Source organism: Dreissena polymorpha, chromosome 1, assembly GCF_020536995.1.
Source record: "Dreissena polymorpha isolate Duluth1 chromosome 1, UMN_Dpol_1.0, whole genome shotgun sequence".
Classification (NCBI taxonomy): Eukaryota; Metazoa; Mollusca; class Bivalvia; order Myida; family Dreissenidae; genus Dreissena; species Dreissena polymorpha.
This window is the reverse complement of record NC_068355.1, coordinates 33948167-33955858: the sequence shown is the minus strand read 5'-3', so window position 1 is coordinate 33955858 and position 7692 is coordinate 33948167. Positions and strand designations below refer to the sequence as shown.

The window sequence follows — 7692 nt, the reverse complement described above, 5'->3', positions numbered from 1 at the left end:
CACCAGTCCGGCATGCATGAGCCCTAGTCCAGGACAACCCTTCCCCTACCCTGATCCATATCTCCTCCCCCAAGACCTCCAGCCTCAAATTCTGAACACATCCAGTTTTCTTGCACTGTTCTCATCAACCGCAATGTCCACGTCAAGTTATCCACTGTCGAGCCCGAGTAGTTTTGTTTAGCTTGAGTGTCCGAGTGGGAAGAGTGTTACAGACACAAGAAGTTATATCAGTAGTTATGGTAATGCTCAATCAACAGTCAGTTCTTGCTGTTGGACATCACTGTGAATATCACGACGAATGAGAAGTTGAATAACTTGTTCCATTCGTTATGGGACAAACACAAATTCAGTGAGGAACGGGATTAATGCAGAAGTGTAGGCTTTCCAAAGTAGATACTTCTGCTGTTGATAGTTAGGACAGTAGTAGTGTTACGGACCGTCTTGGTTTGTCCTCTCAGGCGTCTAAACTGTCCAAAGGGAACATAAAGCTTTTGACGCTGTTGCTGATGAAGAAAGGCAGTAGTGACTTGGCTGTGAACACCAAGAGCACAATACATCAATGGGGCATGCCTCAGACGCAAATTGCGCCCAAGATTGTAAACAAGGTGCAAAATGTTAACATGTCTAGCTTTGTTACGAGCACTTGGCACTTGTATTGAAACGAGAATAGAGATGGCTTTGAAAAATGACAGCAGTTTTGTAATGTCGTACAGTACGCACTTCGACTCTCAACAGAGTTAGTCAGAACTCAAACTGGGGCCTTAGTAATATCAGCAAGGTAAGTTTGTCTTCTCATCTTCTTGAGCGTCAGATGTTATTTGGTTAAATTTGGGGCCAATAATTCAGCCACAGCCCTAATCTCCAAACATCTATATTTTTTCCATAATAGCTGGCTGTCATTCCCAATTGAAGGTTTTCCAACAAAAAAATGTGTTTTATAGTTCACAACATTGAGTGTATTTCCTGATTCAGCTCTATAAATTGAACTTAAGTTAAATTAATACATTAAATTTGATGGTACTGATTTTCGATTTTTAAGTATTTGTAAGCAAAAAATAAACCCCAATATTCCAATTTTAGTGAAAATATCCAGGTTTTTCCCAATCCAACAGGCTATGACCCAATTTCAAAAATGGTTATAATAGACTCAGCACAGAGCTAGCACCTAGTTTTATCACATTTGAAGTCTTTTTTTAAACAGCTGGCTTACTTATTTCACTAATTTGTATTACAATTTTGAAGTAGTTTGTTTTATAAAAAAATGTTTATGTTGTTTATTTCACATATAATTTGATATGATTATTATTTCAATCAGAGCCTGGATGTTTGCAAAATTGCTTTATATCCTGATGATAACACCAGTAACTAGAAGGTCTGTCCTACAAAAGGAGGCCATTTAATGTAGAAATCAATATCACTACTTACCATGGTCTCACATTTTAAGTTTTTTAGACTCTCGTTTAAAGTTGTATTGTCTCACATTTAAAGGCGTATAGTCATACATTTGAAGTTGTACAGTGTCAAATTTAATGGTGTATAGCCTCAGATTAAATGTTTTTAGAAGTCTCACATTTAAAATTGTATTGTCTTACATTTTGAATTGTACAGTCATTCATGTTAAGTTGTATAGTGGCAAATTTTCAAACGTTGTATTGTCTCACATTTAAAGTTGTTCAGTCTCTTGTTTAAAGTTGTGTAGTCTTAGATTTAAAGGTGTATTGTCATACATTTGAAGTTATATTGTGTCAAATTTAAAATTGTTGTGTCTCAGATTTAAAGCTTAAAACAGTCTCACATTTAACATTGTATAGTCTCACATGTTAAATTGTAGAGTCTCACATTTTCAGTTGTAGAGACGCTCAAAGTGAAACAATTGTTCCAACAGATAGAACAGGCCTTGATTGACTTGTCCGTAAATGTGACTGGCCTTAATATGTTGCTCTCGAATAATGTGAACCTCACCAGGAGAGCTGTCTGCAATTGACGACATTCAACAACAGTTGTTGTCAGGAATTCCCGGGTTTGGGTTGGTGACATAGGTGTCGAGACTCGCTTCATCTCTGCATATGGCACGCTCGCAGCAACAGCAGCAGCAACAAGAACAGCAGGTAGTATTTGAGCTGTGGTCTGGGATATGGGGCTTAATGTATGTGCTTAAACAATCATTCCATAGTAAGCCTGTGCAGACTGCACATACATTAAGTCCTATTTTCCCAGAATGCAACCCATATAGTTCACTTAACATCAGTACTTTTTCTGGCTGATTAAGGAAAAGTTCCTAACATCAAATGTGTATTCTTTGTTTTTAAATTGATTAAACTTGGTTAATAAATAGGAAAGTTGATCTGATATATGTTTATATCATAGAAATTAGGGCATAGTTTATTTTTTGGTCGAAATTTGGACCTGAACCAAAATGTTCGGATGACCGCGATTCGAAATGTGCTGATAACTACAGTGTCCTTTCAGAAATTGCTTTCATATTTGATATGCATGTGTATCTGAACAACATCTTTCCATGCGCATATAATTTTTGACCCATGTGACCTTGACCTTGAACTTGAGGTCAGCGTTCAGGTTTCGAAATCTGCGACCACAATTCGCAAAAGGCTCATTCCTACTGTGTCCGTTCAGATATTGCTTTCATATTTGGTATGCATGTGTATCTTGACAACACCTTTACATGCACATTAAATTGTTGGACTTGGGGTCCGCGTTCAGGTTTCGAAATCTGCAACTGCGGTTAAAAAAAAGCTCATAACATCTGTGTCCCTTCAGAAATTGCTTTCATATTTGGTACGCATCTGTATCTGGAAAAGACCTTTCCATGCGCATATAAAATTTGTACCCCTGTGACCTTGGCCTTGAACTTAGGGTCAACGCTTAGATTGCAAAAATCTATTATGTGGTTATCTCCGCCGTCTTTCCGTCCTGGCCAATATCTTCTCCTACACTGTTAGCACTAGAACCGTACCTTACACGCATAGTAGCTATGAGCATATGTGCGACAGTGTATTATTTGGAATTTTGATCTGACCCCTGGGTCAAAAGTTATGGGGGTTGTGGTGGGGGCCGGGTCAGAGATTTTTACTCATTTTTTAGGCTATTTTACATTAACTTCTTTATTTCCACACAGATTTACTTCAAATTTATACTGAATATCATTTATGACTTAACAGTCAATCTCAACTATGCATAGCCCAATTACCAACCCTGGGGCTTCCCTTGGTCAAACATGCGGCATGGGGATTCGCGTCAGCCTCTGGCCCGCCATTTCTAGTTTACTTTGTTTTATGCTGTTGAACATTTGTTATTGATTTTAATAACATTTATATAAATGTGTGTGAATCCTAAGTATACATACAAGAAATACATCAAGCTTATTTCTGCTGCTCCAGTGGCTGCTGAGTCCGAGGATGTGGTGGACAAGAATGACCTGAATATGCAGAAGGTAAAATAGATTCTTTATTTGTCAGGTGTTTTCTTTGCCATTTTGGGGGAAATTTGTTTTTTTGGATAGTGAATTTTTTCGCATGAAAAATCAATTGATTTGGGAAAAATAATTTTATATTACTCTTTCTAATACTTCAAATTATAATAATAAAATCACGTAATGATAATTCTATACATTTCAAGCCCCCAAAGGAGGGTATACAGTGATCGGACTGTCCGTCGGTTTGTCTGTAAAACTTTGCGTTTAGGTTTCGAAAAATGCTCATTACTTCTATGTCGCTTCAGAAAGCTATTTCATATTTGGCATGCATGTGTATATGGAAAAGGCCTTTTCATATGCACACAAATTTTGACCCCTGTGACCTTGACCTTGAACTTAGGGTCCGGTCCGCGTTTAGGTTTCGAAATCTGCTTTTAGGTTTCGAAAAAAGCTTATAAATTCTATCAAGCGTTTATAGGGGGCATAAGTCATCCTTTGGTGACAGCTTTTGTTTTAGATCTTATTGAAACATAATTGAGATAAAATAAGCTTATGGCACTTATCTAAAAAAAAGGTTTGGTTATGGTTCCGTTTAACAGACCCATCAATATGCCAGGAAAAGGCCTGCTTGTGTATTTCATATGTATTAAGAATGCAAAAAAGAAATGAGGTGGGAAAGAAAAGTATCAATTTACATGAGGTAAAATATCCTCTGTAATTGATTGTAACTTGTGAATCATTTATTTTTGTCCATATGAACTTTCCTGGTTAAAACAGACTTTCATGGACACATAAGTTGATGCATGGATATCTCAGTTTGGAAAAAAAACATGAGGAATTTGTGTAAGTTATTTTCTAATGTGTTTGTGTTAACTTTGTGGATATGTCAACCCTTAAAATCAACTCAAAATAATGTCCCACTAATAATAATGATTTGACAGTGTACCAGGCTGTGTATTAAGAATGCTAAAGATGAAGTTGACAAGAATGATATGATTTCACATAAGGAATAATGACTTCTTTTACTTTAGGATCAATAACTCAACCCTTCTTCAGCTGGATCAGGGCTTCCCCTGGCCCAAAAATTTCTGTAGCCAACATTTTAGCCAAATGAATTTTTTTGTAGCCAAATTTTAGAAACTGTAGCCAAAGTATTAGCAAAGCATTCGGAACCGCCTGTTGTAAGTATAGGCTGCAGTAGTGTAAAAAATAAACTAAACAAAGAAGCTTTAATATGTTTATTACTACAATCATCATGTGTGTATAACAAAAGAAACACAGTTGTGCATCAAAGTACACATTAGTCATAGCCGACACTACAGCCGCTTCACTTTTGGATATTGCTGCAGCCTGCGCATTTTTCATGGATGTTTTCAGACTAGACGCTTGTGAGGCCTCTTTGTGATCTGAAATAAACAAAATCAAATATGCTAAATTTCAAAACAAAAAGCTCATTTTGAAAAGTGTCAATATATATTTATTATGAACATAAATTATTATTGTTATTTTTAATATATTATTAATAATATAAAAAATATTCATGTATATACATTTTAATATTAATGATTGTCATTCTTTTTTATTACATTTAGATTTTTCGTGTTTTGAAATGTTGTCTTTTTTCAACATACTACACCCAGAAGTGAATGAATTTGATTTTTGAAACTGTATGCATATTTTGCAATACATCGTTTTTGATTTTGCATTATAATCTAACCACATGAATTCCTAAAGCCAAACATCTTTAAATGATCTATTATCAGTTGTTGTTTTTTTGTGAGACTGGGTCATTAGATTCGTCAGAGTCCAAAGGACGCTTATTGCCTATGGTCGCCATCATGGCAGTCACAATTTCCGACACCTTCGCCGTAAATGTCAAGGGTTTTATACCCCTTCATCTATCGTCATTCACAATTGTAACGCATTAAGCCTTTAATCATTACAAACATTACGAACTTCTCAAAATTAAAATCAATTATTAACTTCTTTACTTACGTTCATTGTGTGACTAAGTTGATAATTCGCTAACGGCTTTTACTCAAATTGATTGAAATCGGCAGCAATCTTTAATCAGATGTTATTGTTTATTTAAGCTGATAAGATCGATGGTTACACCAGTCAGTTTCCTTTGTCTCGATATCCGGTTTCTGACAGGTGTTCATGCAGACTGCGAATCAATTTTGCGGGTCAATAATATGGCGATGTATTGAAGCACAGTCTAAAGCTGAAAGAGTTTACTATCTGGAATGGCATTTGTCAGGAAAATAATTGTTTGGCAAAAACGTCCAGCGAACATTTTTTTCCTGACAAAAATCGTTTGCCGTACGTTTTCGCCAAACGATTATTTTATTCGCCGAATTTGCTAAATTTTCACCATTGGCGAATCTGGCGAACGGCAGCGGAATCCAGGATGCTTTCCAAACCTTAGTAACACAGAATTTCTAAATGTGATTCAAAGTAAGCATCATTCTGGGAAAAGGGGTCTTAATGCATTTTAAGTTCCATCCACATGTTAGCTTGTGCAGTGCACGATACTTTCTGCTTTTGAGGAGTTTTTTGTTTTAAGGAAATTTCTTCTAAACAAAAATCAATTCTAGGCGAAAATTGTCATCTCAGGTTAGCATTACAAAACACTTTTCGCAAAAAATATGGAATATGAATTTTAAAATCGCTATTATTTGTGGGACATTAATAAATGTTGATTTCATGAATTTACTGATACACAAATTTAGCTCACATACATAACAAAATAACCATTGCAAATTTCTTTTCTTTTCTGCCAAAATAAAAAATCCACAAATTTACATGTCCATATCAAAGTCATTTTTTGAAATGCCCGATAATTTTTGCCAACATATATCAATGAGTTTACAATAAAGTACTTGTTCAAAGCATTTCCTTGTATGCTAGTGGACTAATAAATAGAGCACTGAAACTGAACATGTCAGCAAACAGGCATGTAAAATAATTACTTGATGGGTTTGTGCAATTAAGTTTTATGCAATTAAAACAACCCAAATATTTCCAAATTAAACAAAAAATTCTAAGAATTTTCCAAATGTCATTTATAATCACACTTATTATTCCCGATTGATGTGGTAAAGGGACTTTATCGAATTTGGACAAAAAAAATCGCTGATGTATTACTAAATTAAAATAAATGTACGTTCAAAAGACTGACTGGGCCAACATATTTTATATTGGTTTGCTCAATGTTACAGCAACTGCTCAGCACAGAAGACAACTTAAGTTACTGTTTTAAACTTTAATTAATTTAGCTGACACTAACAAGGGATAGAACTGTAGATCTGCACAAGCAGTGAGTTGTTGCCCTTTAGTTACTGTCGTATTATGTCTACCACTGTTTGTTATCTGTTGATTTATTTTTGTATTTATGTTTATTGTTAATTCAAACAGCTTTTAACAATCAAAGATCTGTAAATGCATGGTCCAAATTTGTGTGTGTTTTTGCAACTTTGGGCAGACATTAATCCTAAATGTTTGATTTTGCCTCTCATTTATTGCAACATATATTTACAATAAAACACCTTTGTGGTATTGTAAAAGCTAAGTGATTAATTGAATAAGTACTATTAGAAAACATTACATTGTTAATAAGTTGATTTTCCATTCTTTTTTGTTGTTAATATGCAGGAAAAAACTGGCAAAAAATATAAATGACCGGTGCTGTGGGAAAATGGGGCTTAATGCATGTGCTCAAATTGTTATCCCATAAAAGTCTGCGCAGTCCGCACAGACTAATAGGGACAACACTGTTCTCTTCAAAGGTTTTTTTTGTTGAAAGGAAGTGTCCTTTTTACACAAATCCAGTCTAGTCGGAAAGTGTCCTTCCTGATTAGCTTATGTAGACAACACAAGGGACAAAAATTAATATTATTGATGAGCCGCATATTGACTTATAAAATAACATCTCTGAAAGTTTAGTGAAAATTACAATATTGAATTTACAGGTTAGTATAACATTAGCCAACAATGTTTTAATACAAAATGGTTTAAGTATGCCCCCTTTCAAAGAAAAGGGGGCATATAGTGATCGGCCTGTCCGCCTGTCTGTCTGTCCGTCATTCCGTCACACTTTGCGTTTAGGTTTTGAAAAATGCTCATAACTTCTATGTCCCTTGAGATATAACCCTCATATTTGGTATGCATGTTTATATATAGACAAGGCCTTTCCATACTCACAAAAAATTTTACCCCTGAAACCTAGACCTTGAACTTACTGTCAGCGTTTAGGTTTT

At 35.2% G+C, this 7692-nt stretch overlaps 1 long non-coding RNA gene across 1 annotated transcript; it reads left to right on the top strand.

The window, feature by feature from the left end:
- The first annotated feature begins 366 nt into the window (after positions 1 to 366).
- On the top strand, positions 367 to 6675 carry LOC127878143 (uncharacterized). The gene is made up of 4 exons (XR_008048791.1): positions 367 to 778; positions 1848 to 2108; positions 3399 to 3451; positions 6655 to 6675. It is a non-coding gene; the product is annotated as an uncharacterized LOC127878143 (long non-coding RNA).
- Positions 6676 to 7692: the final 1017 nt, after the last annotated feature.